The sequence below is a fragment of the Eurosta solidaginis genome, chromosome 2 (genome assembly GCF_040869045.1).
Source record: "Eurosta solidaginis isolate ZX-2024a chromosome 2, ASM4086904v1, whole genome shotgun sequence".
NCBI lineage: Eukaryota > Metazoa > Arthropoda > Insecta > Diptera > Tephritidae > Eurosta > Eurosta solidaginis.
The window spans coordinates 24,368,795-24,390,890 of NC_090320.1; the positions used below are offsets into that span (position 1 = coordinate 24,368,795).

General features: G+C 37.7%; 1 protein-coding gene and 1 long non-coding RNA gene across 3 annotated transcripts in view; one reads left to right on the forward strand and one right to left on the reverse strand.

Annotated features, from left to right (window-relative positions):
* Window positions 1-22,096, forward strand: part of Shawl (Shaw-like) — a 437,991-nt gene that overhangs the window by 358,329 nt on the left and 57,566 nt on the right. The window lies entirely within an intron of this gene.
* Window positions 1-22,096, reverse strand: part of LOC137239394 (uncharacterized) — an 853,500-nt gene that overhangs the window by 52,698 nt on the left and 778,706 nt on the right. The gene's annotated exons all lie outside the window — the stretch shown is intronic.

Below are 22,096 nucleotides of genomic sequence, written 5' to 3' on the forward strand. Positions count from 1 at the left end.
GTGATGGAATGATGCCATAATCTTTGCACCGCAGTAAAAATTTTAGGCGCTCTTTTTGTTTAGCCAGTTTTTTGATGTTTTTGTTGTGTTGCTTGATTATGTAACAAATCTTTCGCGCTTTCTCAACACCTGACTGACAATGGCCATACAGCTGATTTTGGGAACGCAAAAATTTTAGATGTTGAGAGAAGATGCAAAAGGAGGATGACACTGGAAAGTCTCCGCATCCAACAATATATGACGAATGTCATGAATTTTAAAGAAGACATTGACAATACAAATAGCGCTTATACAGCAATAATAAAAAATGATAAGAACAAAAATAGAAAATAAGAAAAATGAATGTGTCGATTGTCCTGTGATATTATTGTGTTTGTACAACTAATCAAATTATTGTGAGTTATTGTTTTAATGTTGAATTTGTAAGGTTTATTGAAAATAATGATTACTTTTGTATTTTCATGTTGTTTGTTTGAAAATAAATAGACTTCCTGATGATGACGCGGATGCGTCGAAATGCATAGAAGAGAAAAGTAAAAACTCTTGAGTTTTTTCTTTATACATATCGACCAAAACAGCTCCAACCCAGCAAACATTTTCATAAAGAATTTGGTCCAATCAACATATAACATGTTTTCTATTGATCAGTTTAAGTCTAATTGTGCTCTAAATGGGCCTATCATACGCGCTTTAATTGCCATCAACGCATTAAACAATGATCATTGTATTGATTTTTCTGTATCACGCTTTTGTTTTAAAAATTGTTAATTCTCTGTATTATGTTGATTTTTTTGAACACTTTTTATACTCAGTTGAGCAGAGCTCACAGAGTATAATCACTTTGATTGGATAATGGTTGGTTGTTAGGTATAAAAGAATCGAGATAGATATAGACTTCCATATATCAAAATCATCAGTATCGAAATTTGAAATTTTTTTTTGAGCCATGTCCGTCCGTCCGTCCATCCTTTTGAGGTATCTTGATGAAATTTGGTATGTAGGTTTCGGGGCACTCATCTCAGATCGCTATTTAAAATGAACGATATCGGACTGTAACCACGCCCACTTTTTCAATATCGAAAATTTCGAAAAATCGAAAAAGCGCGATAATTCATTACCAAAGTCGGATAAAACGATGAAACTTGGCAGGTGGGTTGAGCTTATGACGCAGGATCGAAAATTAGTAAAATTTTGGACAATGGGCGTGGCACCGCCCACTTTTAAAAGAAGGTAATTTCAAAGTTTTTCAAGCTGTAGTTTGGCAGTCGTTGAAGATATTATGATGAAATTTGGCAGGAACATTACTCCTGTTACTATATATGCTTAATAAAAATTAGCACAATCGGATGAAGAACAAGCCCACTTTTAAAAAAAAAAATTTTTAAAAGTCAAATTTTAAGAAAAAAATTCAATATCTTTACAGCGTATAAGTAAATTATGTCAACATTCAACTCCAGTAATGATATGGTACAACAAAATACAAAAATAAAAGAAATTTTCAAAATGGGCGTGGGTTCGCCCTTTTTCATTTAATTTGTCTAGAATACTTTTAATGCCATCGGTTAAAGCCACGCACAGTCGACCGTCTGACTTTCCGCTCGGCCGTTAACACGATAACTTGAGCAAAAATCAATATATCTTTACTAAACTTAGTTCACGTACTTATTTGAACTCGCTTTATCATGGTGTTAAAAATGGGCGAAATCCGACTATGACCACTCCCACTTATTCGATATCGAAAATTTCGAAAAATTTAATAAATGTCGTAATTCTATACCAAATACGAAAAAGGGATGAAACATGATGATTGCATTGGTTTATTGAAGCCTTTACATATACAACTAAAGGCCACTTCCTTTTAAAACCTTAAGTAATCCCTTTAGTTTGATACCCATATCATAAAAACACATTATAGTCACACCTGGTCCACCTTTATGGCGATATCTCGAAAAGGTGTCCACCTATAGAACTAAGGCCCACTCCCTTTTAAAATACTCATTAACACCTTTCATTTGAGTTCGATATATAAAAGGGTGGGGGGGGGGGGGGGGGGATGGGGGCACATCCCATACAAATGAAATTTTTAGTACTACATAGCACTGGAAGTATTCCTACTAGAGGATTGAAATTCAGCCAGGATTTATATGAGGACAATACTTAATACCACAAAAATATGGGGTGAGGACGAAGTGGGCGTGGCACCTGCCATACAAATAGAATTTTTCTGCATATAGTAATGGTAAAATAATGAAAATAGCTAAGTAGCTATATGACGTTGGAAAAAGGAGGCGTGGCACCTTCCCTAAAAAACATCAATATCAACAAAAAATATTTTTATTTATACTCCAAATAATATTACGGTAAATATAGCAAATACGCGACCTTAAAAGAAGTTTAAAATTTATTTTATATATTTTATAGAAATGTGAAGTGAAAACCACGAGCACAAGCCAGTAGGATGATAAAATTTACACATCGAACTTCACGATTACTTGATACTAATACCTTTTTTTGTTTCGTAAATACAAAAAAAGCAGCTCAAATAATATAATGTCTGGCAAGTGAACCACATGCGGTAAACCTTCCCAATAAATCTATGTTTTGTCTCCCAGAACGTCGAAGCCGGTATGACCTCGAGCATAAGCCAATAAGAAATCATTCTATATGACAAGGTTTAATTGCCCGAAAGTTAGGGGGGTAACTTTTTATTGGTAGCCATTACTTAAAGTTCCCAAGTCCCGTTTAAGCATTCCTATATACTTCTTTGCTACTATCCTTTTCTTTTCTTGGTGAGAACATATTTCACACCGACCTGCACTGCTTCTGTGTAGAGCGTATTATAAGCTCGTGAAATTCATAGTACGCCTCTGCATTGGTGACAGGGATTCAGTTCTTCCGGTATTTCACCACATTCGTCTAGCATATAAAGGTATTGAATTTCAGCCCGAGGCACTGCCAAATACAAGGCTTTGGAGCGCTTAAATTTGCTATAAGTCGACTCAGTTACATTATTGTGAGCTCAGCCCTTACGTAGGCTCTTCGCGAAAGTGAATTTCTTAGAGTTGGATGTATTTACTTACTGTTTCCTAAACGCCATGTTAATGGAGGTGAGATGCGACTTGCCGTGATAATAACGAACTCTACTTTTGCTCTCACCAGCTAAAGATCAGTCATATATATAGGTATATAATCTGCACCTGCTCGCAGTTGCGCGATGTTAAGTGCAGTATCATTGCCTGTGCAAGCAACATCGCTTTTTGCATATTGTGTCGAATATTAGCAGCTTCGATAAGTCATTATACTGCTAGTAAATAAATACATAACAACAGCGAAGTAATCAGCCACACATACATGAAAACAGCAAAGGTAAGAGGGAAGCCGAAAGAGAAAACACACATACAAACATGAACATCGCAATAACCGACGATTATTACACAGCCATATCCACACGTCTGCACAAAAGGCAACAGTGAGAGCGCATAAGAGCTCGGACGTTATTACACATATGTACATGTAAACAACACCTAAAAGCGCAGAACTTATTTTACTCGCACATATACACGTAAGTAACCAGAAAACAAACGTGAATATGAGTACAGAAATGAGAAATAAGTAAGAAATTGTTCGAGAAAAGTCTAGACCCTAGGAGAAATAGGCGAACGAGGCAATAATGAGTTTAAAAACAGCGAAAGCTGAGGAATCAGGGCTCAGTTAGACTTTAGCAAGCTATTAGTGATGTACGCGTGTATTGTAATTGTGAAGCACTACTACCAGAATAGTGTTCTGAGAAAAGAACGTTTGCTATAGTGAATATTTGAGTTATTTATTTGACAATTTAGCGTATATAATATATATATAGAAGATGCAGAATAATTAGAATTTCTCAAAATTCGTTACAATATATAAGCGTACATGCCGGAGGTCGGGAGAGGCACAATCCAGGGCTGCCTTCAATCTTTTGCGACTGAGAGTTGTTTGGTAAGTTACATATATTCGTGTTGATCTGGGCAGTACCTGAACATATGTAATAGCTTTTTGGGTGCTCTCAAGCAATGTTCTAGTGGAGCACTTGGCTAAGGTAAAATCATTTTTGACATCCGACGTGACGAGTAGCTTTTCCACGATGTATTGTATTTGTTCACTGTATATTTTACTTTAGCAAAGGCGCCCCTTTCCGGCAATGTGGCCTTCTTAGCCTTTAAAATTATCTTCCGGTTGCCAAAGTATCTTTGACTATAGCCGGTTTCGAAGTACGGATTTTATTTAGGGTGTACCTCATAAAATGTTTAGATCTCCTAGGGCACGCGGTGCTACTCGTGCTCGCCAAAGAGCATGTGTTCATGGGCTCGTTTGGTAAATACGATTTTAGGCTTATCATGACTACAGCATCACATATTGCAAATTCGTTTTTCCATAAAAACGACAACCTGATGACTGGGTATATACATACCTATGTACGTTCCTATGCAAAAATGTTAAATGAAATGAAAAAGAACAAAACAAAAACAAAAATCCTCAAAGTTCAATAGGTGCTTTGTGTTTTCCACTTCATTTAATTTAATTTAATAATCATCTCCCTATTCGAATTTAATTAAAGGCTCTTCGCAAAATAAAAAATAAATCGAATTCTTGTTTAGCGAAATGAACACAGTGAAAGAATGCGATTTGTAATACGAAATTCAATATCTGGATTAAGAAATGCTTGAAATCTAATAATAAAGCATTCCAGCTACAAATAACAATCTAAGTGTCCTGAATGCTATCAAAAAAACAAACATTGGATATAATTGGAGCTAAAGTGGCTTAGAATAGTGTACTTCAGAGGGTGGTCCCATGTTGTGCTGTTAAATAGGCTGCCTTTGCAAGGGTGGACAGGTCAGTAAAATTTACAGACATAGAAAACGTCCTCAGTAATATCCAGAAAAAGGCGTCGGACCCCTATGCCAGGAATTGCCCGACGAAGCCCGTTATAAAAGTTTAATACCCTGAACTTACAGAAAAGGAAATCAGTCTCCCTTGAAAGACTCGCGTCGCTCTAGCTCAACTACGATCTGGATATAGACATCAAAAAGTATGTCCTGCTCGTAACGCGTCCCCACATGACACTAGCGGTGCGTAATGTGCCCGTGTAGGTCTTAAAACCTTACACTAACAAGTTACTCCTATCATTAAAAAGAGACAACTGTAGACTCATGATAGGTAGTATGATTGGACACTGCCTTTTGGCGTCATATGCCATTAAATTAGGCTTAGTAAGTGATATTCCGGGTTGGAGGGGAAAACGATTGAGCACACTATGTGCTGATGCCCTGCGCTTTCCAGGCTAAGACTCCAGCTATAGGCAGTGATAAAACCATAGAAAGCTTCTAGTATTTGCCAGGAGTACGGAGTTATTCCACTACATATGTAGGTCCTGGTTTTTGTTAGGGGTTTTCACTTTGGTCGTTAAATAAACCTTAAGTAAAACTACGGGCTCATTCATTCTATGTGATTTCCTCATGGACCGGCCAGTTCAACTTAACCTCACGTACCAGAGAAATGTATCTTTAAGATATATATGCGAGAGCACACAGCTGGAAGTATATTATTGAGTTTAAATCGAAACTAGACTGCTTTACTTATTTTTACACACTAATTAGTGTAAAGTTCATAGAACATATCGTTATCAATTGCAACCAGGCTCGGTCATCAATCACAAGACGAACAGACTACCTGATTCCCTACCTGTGATTCGAGGGCGATCTTAACGCCACAATAGAGGTGGACGGTTGGCGCAAGGGGGCTCAAATGGCGGACGAGACGATACATGTGTACACAGATGGTTCCACAGTAGTAGAAGGAGTAGGGTCTGCGGTATACTGTGCTGGTCCGGAAATAAACAGATCCTACAGGCTGCCGGATTACTGTAGCGTTTTCAAAGCGGAAATAGGAGCCGTAACCAAAGCAGTAGAAACCCTGGAAGAAAATAGCCCAAGCGTTTTCAAAGCGGAAATAGTAGCCGTAACCAAAGCAGTAGAAACCCTGGAAGAGAATAGCCCAAGCTACAATCGTATTAACTTTTATATTGACAGTCAAGCAGCAATTAAGTCAATAATCTCGCATACCACAGCACCTAAATGCATGTTAGAGTGTAAGCAGTCCCTGGAGAGAATAGGGAGAGAGAATAGGAGAAGCATACATCTATATTGGTTCCCAGGGCTTATGGGAATAGATTGGAATGAAAAAGCGGATGAACCAGCTAAAAAAGCTTGCTCCGTAGACGCCCCAATTAGACTGGTCGAAATTAAGCGAAGGCGAGAGGTGCACATGATCGACCATGCAGGAAAGGCGTGGGTTCAAGCGCGGGGCTGTAAAGTGTCGAAGATTATGTGCAGGTCTTACAACCTTAGACTAACAAAGTTGCTTCTATCATTAAAAAGAGGGGACTGTATACTCATGACGGGTATTTTGACTTGACACTGCCTTCTGGCGTCACATGCCTTTAAATTAGGGTTTGTCAGTGATAGCAGATGTAGGAAGTGCGGGCTGGAGAAGGAAACGATCGAGCACGTTCTGTGCTCATGCCCTGCGCTTGCCAGGCTAAGACTCCAGCTATTAGGAGTGATACAGCTGTCAGATCTAGAAGCAGCAAGTGGCCTTTATAACATAGGTCCTGGTTTTTGATAGGGTTTTTCAGTTTGGTCGTTAAAACAAACTGCTGGTAACACTACGGACTTATTCAGTCTATGTGAGGTCCTCATGGACCGGCCAGTTCAACCTAACCTAAACTAGTGTAAACTTCGTTATATTTCCGTTATTGCTTAGGCTAAAGCATAATTTATGTTTATAAAATTCAGTACTGCTGTTTGGTTTAAGTTCCAATGATTTCAGCAGTCCAAAGCTCTCTTAAAACATGCTTACTTGTGTTTGTAAATGCGTACTTATGTACACTTATTATGTTAATACGCTCTATATTGCCATGTTTACAGAAGTTGTGGGGGATGGGGCGTGTTATCGTCAGGAACACCAAAATACATAAATCATTGCCGTAAGAGTACAGCTAATGTTCGGCAGATTATTTGTGTGTAAACATTTGTTTTTAGTTTTATGAGATTTTCCCCTTGTTTTGTAATAATTATTATATATGTATATGCATGAGTGTTTTTATATGTACTTACGTGCTTATTTTTCTTTTTTGTGCACTTACTTATGTATGTACATTAGGGTGGGTCGATTTGTATGGACGAAAGTTAACCGATATCGCGCCGTCGATTTTTCGATAGGATTTGGGCTCAGGAAAGAAAGTTCGACTACGCATACCCAAAAAATAATTTTCGAGCCTGCGAAATTTCATTTTTTTCACTTTTTTTGACTTTGATTTTTAAGGTTTTTTTCATGACCTATCAAAATGTTCATATGTATACCCTGTCCGCTAAAAACGTTGTCGATAACAGTTTTTTGACAAAAAAAAAAAAAAAAAACATGTAAGGAAGGCTAAGTTCGGTGGTAATGAGTATTTTAAAAGGAAATGATCCTTAGTTCTATAGTTGGACGCCTTTTCGAGATATCGCCATAAAGGTGGACCAAGGGTGACCCTAGAATGTGTTTGTACGATATGGGTATCAAATTAAAGGTATTAATGAGGGTTTTAAAAGCGACTGGCCCTTAGATGTATATGTGAAGGCGTTTTCGCGATATCGACCAAAATGTGGACCAGGGTGATCCAGAAAATCATTTGTCGGGTACTGCTAATTTATTTATATATGCAATACCACGAACAGTATTCCTGCCAAGATTCCAAGGGCTGTTGATTTCGCCCTGCAGAACTTTTTCATTTTCTTCTACTTAATATGGTAGGTGTCACACCCATTTTACAAAGTTTTTTCTAAAGTTATATTTTGCGCCAATAAACCAATCAAATTACCATGTTTCATACTTTTTTTTCGTATTTGGTACAGAATTATGGCATTTTTTTCATTTTTCATAATTTTCGATATCGAAAAACTGGGCGTGTTTATAGTCGGATTTCGGCCATTTTTTATACCAAGATAAAGTGAGTACAGATAAGTACGTGGACCAAGTTTTGTAAAGATATATCGGTTTTTGCTCAAGTTGTCGTGTTAACGGCCGAGCGGAAGGACAGACGGTGGACTGTGTTTAAAAACTGGGCGTGTCTTGAACCGATTTCGCACATTTTCACAGAAAAAAGTTACCGTCATAGAATCTATTCCCCTACCAAATTTGAGAAGGATTGGTAAATTTTTGTTCGACTTATGGCATTAAAAGTATTCTAGGCAAACTAAATTAAAAAGGGGGGAGCCACGCCCATTTTGAAATTTTCTTTTATTTTTGTATTTTTTTGCACCACATCATTACTGGAGTTGAATGTTGACATAATCTACTTATATACAGTAAAGATATTAAATTTTTTGATAAAATTTGACTTTTAAAAAATTTTTTTTTAAAAAGTGGGCGTTTTCTTCATCTGATTTTGCTCATTTTTATTTACCACATATATAGTGTTAGTAGTAACGTTCCTGCCAAATTTCATCATGATATCTTCAACGACTGCCAAATTACAGCTTGCAAAACTTTTAAGAAGGTAATTCTTTCAATAGTGGGCGGTGCCACGCCCATTGTCCAAAAACTTACTATTTTTCTATTCTGCGCCATAAGTTCAACTCACCAGCCAAGTTTCATCGCTTTATCCGCCTTTGGTAATGAATTATCGCACTTTTTGTGTTTTTCGAAATATTCGATATCGAAAAAGTGGGCGTGGTTATAGTCCGATTTCGTTCATTTTAAATAGCGATCTGAGATGAGTGTCCAGAAACCTACATACCAAATTTCATCAAGATACCTCAAAATTTACTCAAGTTATCGTCTTAACGGACAGACGGACGGACGGACATGGCTTAATCAAATTTTTTTTCGATACTGATGATTTTGATATATGGAAGTCTATATCTATCTCGATTCTTTTATACCTGTACAACCAACCGTTATCCAATCAAAGTTAATATACTCTGTGAGCTCTGCTCAACTGAGTATAAAAATATTGTCTGTTTGCATGAGTTAATCGGGGATTGTCCGTATTGATTTAAATGTATGAAAACATTTATTTCAAGCAATTATTAATTTTATAATTTATTTAATAATTTGGGAAAAATATAAACAATGTGACATCAGGACGGACAAGACGACAGCTGTTTCGATTATACCTTTTAAATCTCTTCAAAGCCTTTTCTCGCGGGAGTGGGAGTCGAACCCGCACTCCTACGATGGTTGAATGGTTACAAACGTATTGAGCTGCGTCATGCCTTAGTTGTTGTAAAGTTTTTCCCATTGCCTTCTTTTGCATATATTATCTTCTACACATCACATAATTCGGATGTAATTATGTGTTGAAGTTATGCATGTTATGCAGAAGAATCATATATGCAAAAGAAGGCAATGGGGAAAAACTTTACAACAACTAAGGCATGACGTAGCTGAATGCGTTTGTAACCATTTCAACCATCGTATGAGTGCGGGTTCGACTCCCACTCCCGCGAGAAAAGGCTTTGAAGAGATTTAAAAGGTATAATCGAAACAGCTGTCGCCTTGTCCGTCCTGATGTCACATTGTTTATATTTTTCCCAAATTATTAAATAAAAAAAAATATTTTTATATATGAAAATTTTACAATCAAATGAAAATTTTTTAGTAAGTAATGAAAAAATATTAAAAATCAAAGTCGAAAAAAAGTCAAAGAAAATGAAATTTCGCAGATTCGGAAATTATTTCTTTGGGTATGCGTAGTGGAACTTTTTCCTGAGCCCAAATCCTATCGAAAAATCGATGGCACGATATTGGTTAATAAATCGATGCAGTCTAATGTACATAAATATTTGTGTATGTTAAAGGAGATTTTGTTACATTTTTTGTTTTCTTTAGTAACAAGAAGTGGCACGAAAGAGTCTCGTAGGAATTAATTTTTAATAAGTTAGTAACTTATATACATATTTACGTATGTACATTAATGTGCCCCTTTGTTGTATGGAAAAAAATGTGTTTGATTTTCGATCTCAACCTCTAGAAAAATTCGAATAGCGTAAAAACTATTACATATATACAAAATCGTATGCCCATCTATAAAGATTAAGAGATTGCGCAAGGAACTGAAGGTCGTGAAGAAGGGCGCATATCAAACACTAGCGTACCCGGCAGACGTTGTCCTGCCCTATATTTGAAAAGTGGGATTCCTCCTTCTATGACTCTCTAAATGATCGACTAGACTACAACTTTATCGGAAATATTATTATTATATAAAGTCTAAAAAAATTTACGCCTGTGTGATCACAGGAGTTTTCCTTAATGACGATTCCGCGCAAACAGATCGAATTTCTGTACTAAATAGGGCAAATCAGCTTCAAATAATACGTAGATAAAACGAACTTAAATATATGCTAACAGGGGACTGACATCGCTCACTTTTTCAAAATTTTATATAGCCAGAAAAATACCGGGTGACCATTTGAATAGAAGAAAATTACCAACACCCGTCGGGAAAGAAATTCTCAAAATTAAACAGAAGTTGATAGCGGTTTGAAACTTGCATGTCGTTAAAGTCAAACAATGAGCTAAAACACTGCATACTCGAAAAATTTCTTAAAATTCTTCTTTACAACTTTTTTATAATTTGACCAAAGTTTTGTAATTTTAAATGCGTTTGAAAGCAAAAGCTGTAGAGGCTATTGATAACAGGCGCGAGACGATTTCACTTACAATAAATGAATTAGGGTAGATCAAAGAAATGATAATGTTCGCCCTTTTTACAATTTCAAGCTCCTTGCGCAACCTACAAATTTTTTTTGATTTTCCTAAAATTTTTCAGATACAAATTTTAAGACTATTTCAATATTTCTAGACAATGAGATCAAGAATCTGCACACTTTGAAAAATAAGGACCACCTTAATGTACATGTTAACATATCTGGCTTAAATTGCTTGTAACTTTAGTTCTTGACAGAAGTCCTCAAAAGATGAAAACAGTCTGCAAGTATTTAATTGTGTTTGTAAAAACTTTTGCTTGTAGAGGGAGAAATTTTATGAGTATTTGAATTAATGCATGTAAAAGAACCCAACCTTAATTAAATCTAAGTAAGTGAGGTTCTTTAATCCATCATTTATCTGCGGCAACATCTCAGTATATGATTAATAGGAAAAGGCATCCGATGACTACCCCGTCTGTCGCCAAAATCATGACTTGCGACTTTAACCACAGGGTTGGAAAGATATGAGCATTTGGCTCTACGACCGCAAAATTCAGCCTTCACAATATAACATCTCGCCTTCGCCGCGGTTACCAAGGTATTCGCGAATCAGTTTGGAAGGCTACTAATCGTAGAATACTAAAGTAATGGACCACGTCATGAGCCTTCGAGGGATGATACGCTTACACGTCGCCGCGCTTTAGTCCCGAACAGCAACTGGCGACCTCCCTCATTGTGGTCATACTGTCTCGGGCAAGAATAAAAACTACCAGTGCGTGGTGTACTAGAGCGTTTTACGTGAGTAGCTGCTGACGTTGGTCTAATCTCGCGGATGCGCCGTAGAACACAAATCAAAGAAAAGTTTTACTACCCCTCAAGGCTAGTTTACTTTGGTCCCAATCGATGATATGAGTGTACACTCCAACACCTTGGTGGAGTTGGAGACCTTTCTAACAGTATCATTGTTGATAATTGCTCAAAACACGATAAAAGTTTGAGCCAAAATTTTAAACCATTCATCGGATTAAGCATTTTTTAAACTTTTCATCTCAAGGGGAAACTTTTGAATTTACTGTAAAGTTGTTTAATTGTAATTGGTTTTAATTTTAGTCTAAAATTTCGAAGCTGTTTTAATAAAAAAACAACTAATTTTGTTTTGTTGATTTTCGGTCTGGGTGAAAAATTTACACTGATGATGGCACAACGCAGCAACCGGGTTGTCTCGAAACTAAGTTGGACACGCTATGACGGAAGAGCTGCAGCTGTTGCAGCAGTGTTACTTTTTTAGGACAGAACTTCACGTTCTTCGTCAAAGTTTGAGCAACTATGTCAACGTCGCGCGTTCGTTGAATGAAATGTTGACAATCTATTGAACAGCACCAGAAAATCAAAGGCCACTTAGGAGTTCCTATTGCGCTATTGCAGCACATTATCTGCTTAAGTATCAGCAACATTCCATCATTTAAGCAGCACTTTGGCAATACTTCCGCTATTATTTGGCGGCTTTAATATACTCATATTTTGTTACACAGACGTGCTAGCTAAGTGCATAGAGCGCAAGAGTCGGAGCATGAGCCTCTTCACTGTAAACCTGGGGAGGTCTGCACAATTCCTTTTCAGAGTTAGGATAAAGGTTTTCATTACCCAGCAGCGATTACTCATTTAAGTCAACACATGCAATTACAGAGCTCTGAGTTCCATTTCATATTAGTGCCCTGCTAACGGAGTCCTTTTAAAGTTTTTATAGACATGTTAAATGTTGAGAAAAACCTGCCATGGTGTACTTTTTGTAGTTCAGAGACTTTTCGATAAGGCTTAAGATTTTAAGAAGAACGTTTTGAAACAGGATCATCTTTTCAGTATGCATGCCGAGGTACATCCATTTGAAGGGAATGGACGAAAATTTTTAAAGTCTCAAATCAATCTAATAATAGAACAAGTGAAAATATGTGGCTTACATTAGGGAAAGATTTTGTTACTTTTGTTATTTATATTTTTTTGCATTTCTAAAAAATCTCGCTCAAATGGTCTTTTAGAAATCTCGACTTAAAATCTCTTCGGAGGTTATCGCGCCTAGCATTTATTTTCAAAAAGCTTTTACAAATTTCGTGGCAGTTACACGACAGCAACATTAGTATTTCCAAAAAAGAAAAAATTAAAAAAAAACCTTGGTTCTACAAATAAATATTTCGCGGACTGCAGTGATAAGCAAGTGGCATTTTTCCAGTTTATTTAACTGTATTGCATTTGGGCAACATATTTGAAGCCATACAAATATAAACACAATTATATAAACACACTTATATGCATCATATACACATGCCCTGTAGGAAAAATATGTAGTTCTAATGCGATCGGAACAACTACTAGTTCGCCCTCTATCTCTTTTACCAGCTTTCAGCTGGCGGATTTAGCATGGCGGTGGAAATTGTACCCACTGCATTAGCTTTTTGTATTTCCGGACTGGATACAAATCCCCATCTTAGAACCAGTTTTTTACTTGCATTTTTTCGATAGTTTCCAACTAGATAAAAAATCGTTATTGGAATAATAGAAAAATTACAAAGTTTACAAACGGCGATTACTAGGACATGTTTCTGAATTTCACTTCTTCATCAGCTATCTTCTCGCGAACTGGATATTGCACTCGAAGTCTCCAACATTCATATTTTATACTAGTGTAAAGGCAGATGCCTTTATCCATTCTTGGAGCGCGCCAATAATTATTCCAAACATTTAGAATTACAAAGCATATAGAATAAGTATGTTTCTAAGATCATGTGCACAGCATATGATGTTAGACTCACAAAGTGACTCATATCTCTGAAGAGAGAAGACTTGAGCCTCACGATGGGCATACTGACTGGGCACTGCCTTCTGGCGTCATACGCTTATAAGTTAGGCCTCGTCAGTAACAGCAAGTGTAGGAAGTGGGAGCTGCAGGAAGAAACGGTTAAAGACGTTCTGTGTTCATGTCCAGCGCTCACCAGGTCAAGGCTGCAGCTATTAGGGGCGGCAGAGTTGCCAGATCTTGAGAAAGCAACTAAGCTGGGTCCTAGAAAACTGCTAGCATTTGCCATGAGAACGGAGTTATTCTATAACATATGTCCTGGCACCTGATTGGGGTCTTTCCGTTTGGTCCTCAAACAAATTCTGGTAGCACTATTACACATTCAGTCTATGTGAGGCCTTTATTGACCGGCCAGTTCAACCTAAATGATGATTAAAATAAGAGCAAAAAAAAGGCAACACTTAGAGTCATTTGCAAAGCGAGCAACGGGGTATTCATATGGCTGAGTGGATAAAGGCATCTGCCTTTACACTAGTATAAAGTATGAATGTTGGTGATTTCGAGTTCAATACTCAGCTCCCGAAAAGCTAGCTGATGAAGAAGTGAAATTCAGAAACATGTCGTAGTAACCATTGCCGTTTGTAAACTTTTGTAATTTTTCTCTAATATCAATAAAAAAAACAACAGTGGCATAGATTTAGTTTACAAAGTTTTTTAAATATTACCACTGCTATTTTTATGCTCGCTGCTGTATAAACGCAAGTATATATCGACTTACTACTTAGTCCATTAAAAAGCTTGTTTTTTTTTATGAGTCATACATTTTTCATGAATGCTAATGACTGTATGTATGTTTATGTATCTCTATGTAGGAGGTTTTTGCAAAATTTCTCCACAAAATTATGCAAATATTTATGGCTCAATAGACAATGCCGCTCAAATTATCCGAGCATGAGTATTTTGTGCATGCAGGATTAGATTAATGTGCGTATAAATACCCTGCAAGAAATAGTGGGACTAATCCCTAAAGAGAGCGGTCTCCGATTGATCTTTCTTGTCTACATTGGGGCATAATTGGTACCCTCTAGTCCCTTTTGGGTTATAGTTGGGATTAGTCAGGCTGAAACAAATTGAGTTAAATAAAAAAGATTATAGGTTATTGATTCGAATTATTTAAGTAAAAAGCGGAGCCCTATGCCGAACCTAAATGACTTGGACCATATGTTCCATTAACGTCGACCCATATCACTTGGAATGAGTTGGCGACTTAATACATTTTTTTCCGTAGATGGATCTAAGAGTTTTTTACAAGTTTTAGTATTGCATTTATAATGAACACAACCTCGTACTATTAAAATAACAAACTAACACTTTTTGATGAGAAAAGAAATAAGTCTTCTTTCGTTCCCATGTGGGTACAAAGGGGATTCGTCCTATCGTTCCCGTTCGGGTATAAATGGGTACAATTAATCTCTTCATAGGACATGCTTAAACAAAAGGGAATAGTTCAAAGCTTACAAAGAGATCAAAACTGGCATTAACCGCAAACTCCTTTGCGACTCATACCGGACGCATCGTAGACTAATCGCATTATTTGCAGGGTATATACAAATACATATATAAGATTTGAAAGTGTGCCTGCATATATTAAATAAAAACGCCTATATTTATAAATAAGTAAATTCGTCTCAAGAAGTAGACGAGTGGCTTGTAAAAAGCTTTAGTTAAGAAGTCAAAGTTTTATCTATGTACTTATGTACTCACACTAAAGTTATGTCGAAAAGATTAAAGCCCCTGATGAATTAAATAAATTATTTATGCTGCAACTCATACATATTTTTGTTACACATATATGCATTGGAAAATTGTTTGATTCAATTTGTCTTTAACCACACAAAAAGACAAACGATATACCTCCGAAGAAATTTAGGCCACGCTTCTCTTTCAATTTGCGTCGTGCTCCTGTCCCTTTTTTCCACAAATTGGCAGGACGGCAGCTACCCGCTTTGCCCTGACTTCGAACGGCATTTGAATGGTTGATGGAGATGAGTTTTCACTGAGAATTTATTTTCTGGCAGAAATACACTCGTAGTGTCTGCCAGATCACTGCCGAGGGGCGACCCCGTTTAGAAAAGTTATTTCTAATTGAAAAACTTGTTTTCAAATATTTGACGTTGCTTTGCCCGGCACTTGAACCCAGGGCACTTGCGCATAGAACTGGCGAATTTTACATGGTGATGTTCTAGGTGGTGGAAATTGTTCCCGTTGCATTGCCTTTTCTATAGTTCCGAGCTAGATAGATATTTCCACTTTAGAACAAGTTGGTTAATTGGCACTATTTCGATAATTCCGAACTAATATAAACATTTACAATTTAGACCTAGTTCTTTTGATGGTACTTATGGTTGATCCCGAACCCGAGAGAAATTCTACATTTTGCTTCTAGTACGAATTTTTCCACTATGTCGATAGTTCCAAACCATTGCGAATATCAGTGAAAAGGCTTTAAAGTATAGGGAAGAAAGCATATCCATAATTGGAGCGCTTTAAAGTGGTTTTTACCCTTTTTATCAACAATATTTGTTTAATATGAATATAAAAACCCAAACAGTCAATTTTTTACTAGAAAAAATGTAGACGCTAGCGAACTAGTACTTATTTTACAGCCAACCACGGCATGTTACTCCAAGACATAGAAGGTAGGGGTGAGCCCCTTTGTCTAACAGATGGACGGCAAGCGTCGGCTCAATTTAGGAACGAAACCTCAAAGCCTAGAATAATTAAAAAGGGAGTACTAAAGGGTGATGTTTTATATCTGCTTCTGTTTATTTTCTACATATCAAAGCTCTTTTCCCCACCAGATGGAGTTACTATCATTTCCTACGCCGACGACCCCCAGCTTAGGGGAGCTTAGAATATAACTGCGACAGACATGACTGTCGTCAAAGGCGACTAAAATACCAAACTGATTCAAGGGGTTGTGTAGCGCAATCTTTCAATCTCACCTACCCGTGCCGAATGCTGTTTCTTTAGCAGCCAAGACTCTGGTGGCCCCAAGTGCCTCATGGATCTAGGGATGGAAGGGCGTTATGGTCTAAATCGGTCAGCTTAGTACATTTATGATGCTTGTTACAGGAACATACTGGATCTGTATCCAGGATAGCACCATCAACATCGATAACTCCCCCTTAAACTTCGGGGACTGTCCTTATCGCTACAACAAGAACAACAGCTCCGGCGACTGCACCATAATGGCAACGGAACCTGCCCCTCCAATTGACGTATTAGTTTCTAGAATAAACAGCTATCTCCCAAGTCTTTCTAGTTTCTTCATGTCGCGCGAAATGACATAATCACCGACCATATCCTTGAGTACTCTGTTTACAACGTGGATAGCACAGATGACGTAAATATTGGACGTTCGGGTCGCTGGTGTTATGCTACCGACTGTCAGTCATCCAAAAGATCTTAGAATAACGTTCGATAATACTCTCACCTCTCAAAGCACATGCTACCTAAATTGTATCTAAAGTAAAAATCCGCAACAAAATTCTCAAGCCGCTTATCAGTAGTACTTGGATAATATGTAGATAAGGAAAGCTTGCTAGCCACGTACAATGGAATTGACTGGACGCTCATGTGCTATGCGTCACCAGTTTGGTCGAATGGACTTAAAAACATATACTGGAAAAGGCTGGCCCCTTATGACCCCTTAACATCACCTATATAGCGAAGCTAAAAAGCTTAATAAGCATAGCTAAATGCTGAACAAACAGTTTTTGCTTAATTGCAGCCGGGATACCATAGAAAAAAACTGCTTGATCTAGCCCCGCCTCTAGGAGAGTTAAGGAAACATCTTAATGAACACTATGCTGAGATCCGCCAACTGCCAGCACAGCTGTTTGATATAGATGAGCATAAGAATACCCTGGGCAAAACGATATAACGAATAAATAAAAGCTGTTGCAAGCATGTGCCCGCTGAATACCGTTATCAATATCCTACTCTTGCAGAAGAAGAAACCACACTACAAAGGGAGACATAAGTCACTCTGGCCCAACATCATTCTGTATACTCTAACAGGTTAAGCTTTTACATTTCCAGAGTTCCGATATTCATAATGTATGTCCTGCATGCGATGTGTCCCACATCATCTTTTCAATTGCAATGTGGAAGCTACGACTCTAATACCAACTTCCCTATGTTGCATCCCTGTTGAAACTGCCAGTTTCCTTGGACTTCCGCTAGAGCACTTTTGATGACAATTTGTTAGTGGTCGCACCAATTGAATTAGGTAAAACACTGTTAACACAACAACAAGAACATCCACAATATTGCTTCAAATCCCAACAGGTATGAACCATTAGCCTTCAAAAAAACATGCCTTCCTTTCTTCCTTCCAAGTTCTTTCGTTGCATGTATAAGTAATTTATGACATGTCTCTGCACTTACACTCACACACTCATACGCATTTTATACTTTCAAAGAAATTGTCGTTTCCTTTTAAACTCCTTTTCCTGTTGTCGCCTCTAAGTAATTTCTAATTTCTAACAACTTAAGTACCAAGTCAAAAAGTCAAAGGGTTGGCCAAAAGTGATAATAACGATATGGCATGTAACAGCCACTACGACAATAAAATTACAAGTGCTCGTAAACCAAAGTGGGTTACATTACATATAGCATGTGGCTCAAAGAAAATTGGGTTATAACTTATATACGTATGTATGTGTGTATGTATGTATTTAACGAGCATTTATGTCAAATCATGAACATAACACAGAGCATGAAAATGAAAGTGAATCTGAGTAAGGGCTTAATATTGTAACGAATGTTAGCAGCACTTAGCGATGCTATCGTCTCTAAGCCGATGCTAAGCAGTGACGTGAATTCACATCCATAGATCAATCATTATGTATCTACATAAACGAAACAATAATTGCGTCTACACATATGTACCATGTACGTATACGAGCAGCGGAGAGTCAATGCACAAACACATGCATATATCTGAGATACTCCTGAAAGTATGCAATGAGAAAAACTATAAAATCATGAAATTGTAGTTACAGCTGAGACGTTTGAGAGCTGCTGGACTAGTAGATTCTGGAAGCGCCTAGAAGATGCGAACGTTGAAATCCGAGAGTATAAAAGGCGGCAATTGTAGAGGCGCTGGAATTCAGTTTGATTTGAGATTTCGATTAAGACGCTATTTAGCGAGTAAGAGCAGTATTATTTTGAATAGTAGAGTTTCATTTGAGCTATCAATCAGTTTGGTTATTAAGCAAGCTATTCGTTGCACAGTTTGAGCGTTATTGTGAAGTACTTTAATAAAGGCCATTTTGCATTATTACATATTGGAGTTCTTTATTCAACAGTTTAGTGATTCGAACTTAGCAGAAGGGCAAATAAGAGGATTTGCAAGTAAATTCGTCACAATATGCACAAAATGTTTGCAATGTTAAGATGACAACGAAAATATATTTGCAGGAACACCAACAGCTGTGAGCACTTAATAAAATATATGTATGTGTATATGAAAATAGTAGTAAAATTCTTAGTCAAATAATTCTCGAAACAAAAATTTCAAATTCTAGAAAAATTTCGAATTTTCAATTCTACAGGTTTCTGGAGATTTTTGAGTTATGTAGTCGCCCAAACGAAAGAACCCAAATCAGGTGCCAGAATTTATGACATAGTAAAACTCTGTCCTCTTGGGAAATAACAGAAGTTTTTCAGGACCTAGCTTAATTACGGCCTCGAAATCTGGCAGCTCTACCGCCTTTAATAGCTGGAGCCTCGACCTGGCAAGCGTACGACACGAACAAAGTACGTACTCAATCGTTTCTTCCTTCAGCTAGCACTTCTTATATCTGCTGTACCTAACAAGGCCTAGGTTATAACCATGTGATGCCAGAAGGCAAAGTCTCGTTAGTATGCCCATCGTGAGCTTTAAGTCTCCGCGCTTCAGGTATATGAGCTACTTTGTGAGTCATGTATCGTAGGATTTGTACATAATCTTAGAAGATTTACAGCCTCGCGATTGTGTCCACGCCTTTCCTGCTTGATAGATCATATGCAACTCATGTCTCCTCTTGATTTTTCCCAAACGTATTGCGACGTCTATTTGTAACTATTCGGCCTTTTCGTTACTTTATATCCATTTACAACCTGTAATCTACCTCTATATATATAGCTCGGTTTGATAAAAGTCTCTCCAATGCTTGTTTGTATACCAGGACACTTCTTGATGAAGTGCTGTGTGAGATTATTGCCTTTAAAGACGCCAGACTATCAATATAAATATTTTTGCTGCTTTCGTCAAAGCTATAATTTTCGCCCGAAAGACGCTGCAGTAATGTGGCATATGTAAGATCAACTTATTTCTGGATCGACATGGTAAACAGCAGACCCGACCCCCTCCGTTACTTAAGAAACATCGGTATACACGTGTATAGTATTGTGGCGAATATCAGCATCACTATGCTGGTAGTAAATAATCACAACAACAAAAACAGCAAGCAGCCACACTTATGTACATGTATATATTGAAGCAAGCAGCCGCACTTATGTGCAAGGCAACGAAGAATATTCCATTCACATAACCAGCATATTGCAGCAGAGATATTATATATTTATTTTAGAAGGCAGTGTCGTGAAAAGTCTACACCTTAGGAGAAATATGAGAACGAGTCAACAGAGAGATTAAAAGTAGCGCAAGCTGGGGAACAACTAATCAGTTTGTTTTAAACACGCTATTAGTTGTGAAGTGAAGTGGCGGCCACCGTGGTGTAATGGTAGCGTGCTCCGCCTACCACACCGTATGCCATGGGTTCACACCCCGGGCAAAGCAACATTAAAAAAAATTTTAGAAATAAGGTTTTTCAAGTAGAAGAAAATTTTTCTAAGCGGGGTCGCCCCTCGGCAGTGTTTGGCAAGCGCTCCGGGTGTATTTCTGCCATGAAAAGCTCTCAGTGGAAACTCATCTGACTTGCAGATGCCGTTCGGAGTCGGCATTAAACATGTCCGTCCGGCCAATTTGTAGGGAAAATCAAGAGGAGCACGACGCAAATTGGAAGAGAATCTCGGCCTTAGATCTCTTCGGAGGTTATCGCGCCTTACATTTATTTTTATTTTTTTTATTAGTTGTGAATTGAAGTATAATTGAATTTTTGAAGTACTACTCCCAAATTATCTAATAAAGACCACTTTGCAATACTGAATATTGGCGTTATTTATTCGACATTTCAGCGATTCGAAAGTAAGCAGAAGGTGTAAAATTATCAGGAACTCCCCAAAATTCATTAAAGTATGTTGTGCCATTGCTGCATCGGGGTGCCAGCCCTTCGGCTCAATTGTGGGCCAAGGATCCCTTTCGAAGCTCAGGCACGTGAACATATATTCCATTTGGCCTAAATTGTATGGCGCAATACTGTTGTGGCCATGCGGCCTGCACTTAAGCTGCCCCGAAACCTTAAGCCAAGTTGCAGTGGCTAAGATCCATATGAATTTGCAGAGGCCTATAATTTGTACTTTCACTGCTGCAAAAATGGGAGACAGCAGCGCAAATCACCAGCTTTTTGCTAATCGCACACCCTTGCACCGTACCAGCAGCACTTAAATCTGAGCTATATAAATTGAACGGCTGGGCTATTTCAGAACTTTCTACGACTGAACCATTTAAGAGGGCATTCAAAAGGTCGACAAAACACTATAGGACAGAATAGAACCAGCACCATCTGGTATTGAGATAGTTTTGTCCTAGCTCAAAGGTAGTGCGATTCAACTAGTTGTTTATTTGGAAAAAATTACTGTTCAACCTTTTTAAGTTGGATATTTTCGCCATTTTGTGTAAATGACTTCTTGTTTTTAGGGATATTCTTCATGGCATCTCAGAAAGCAGTGTTCTTAAAGGCCTTCAACCTGCTCCAGTGTTATTTTTAAGGCCAAGCGCAGCACCCATAAAGCAGCTTGTTTTTATCTTCACCCCAAGTTCTGCCAGCAAGCGACTTGAAGATTTTGTTGCGGCTGTGTAGCTCAGATATATTCAGGGACAACTACGCCATGAATAAGGTCACTTGATCGGTGTTAATGTCAAATTACGGGAGGAGAAAAAAGTGGAATACATTTGTTTAATTCGCACTAGAAAGCGATTGGTCAAGAAGCCTCTTAAACTTCAAGATATTCACAGGATTGACCTGAATAATGATAACGTAAATGTTATAGTTAAATAAGGAGTATAATGCATTATGCCTCTATCGGCATAGGAAACAGCGATGCCTCTTTCCGTTGGGGAAGGAGGCTTTAATATGTAGATCTTAAACAAAAGAGAAAACAAGGCAACGCGCTGTTTGAGCTCCCCTTTAATGCTTCGTGGTTTAGGTATTTCCTTCCTGAATTGAAGAACTTGACGGCCACTCAAATAGTTCGCGGTCTGCCGTTTTAGCAGTCTATCTATGCCTTCTCGTTACGGAAAAGGCTCTGGTAGATCAAGCGCTACGCGCTCTTTATTTATTTATTTATTTAAGTTCAGTCTACAGAATTTAATTCTTACAGACTAGATATAATACGCAGT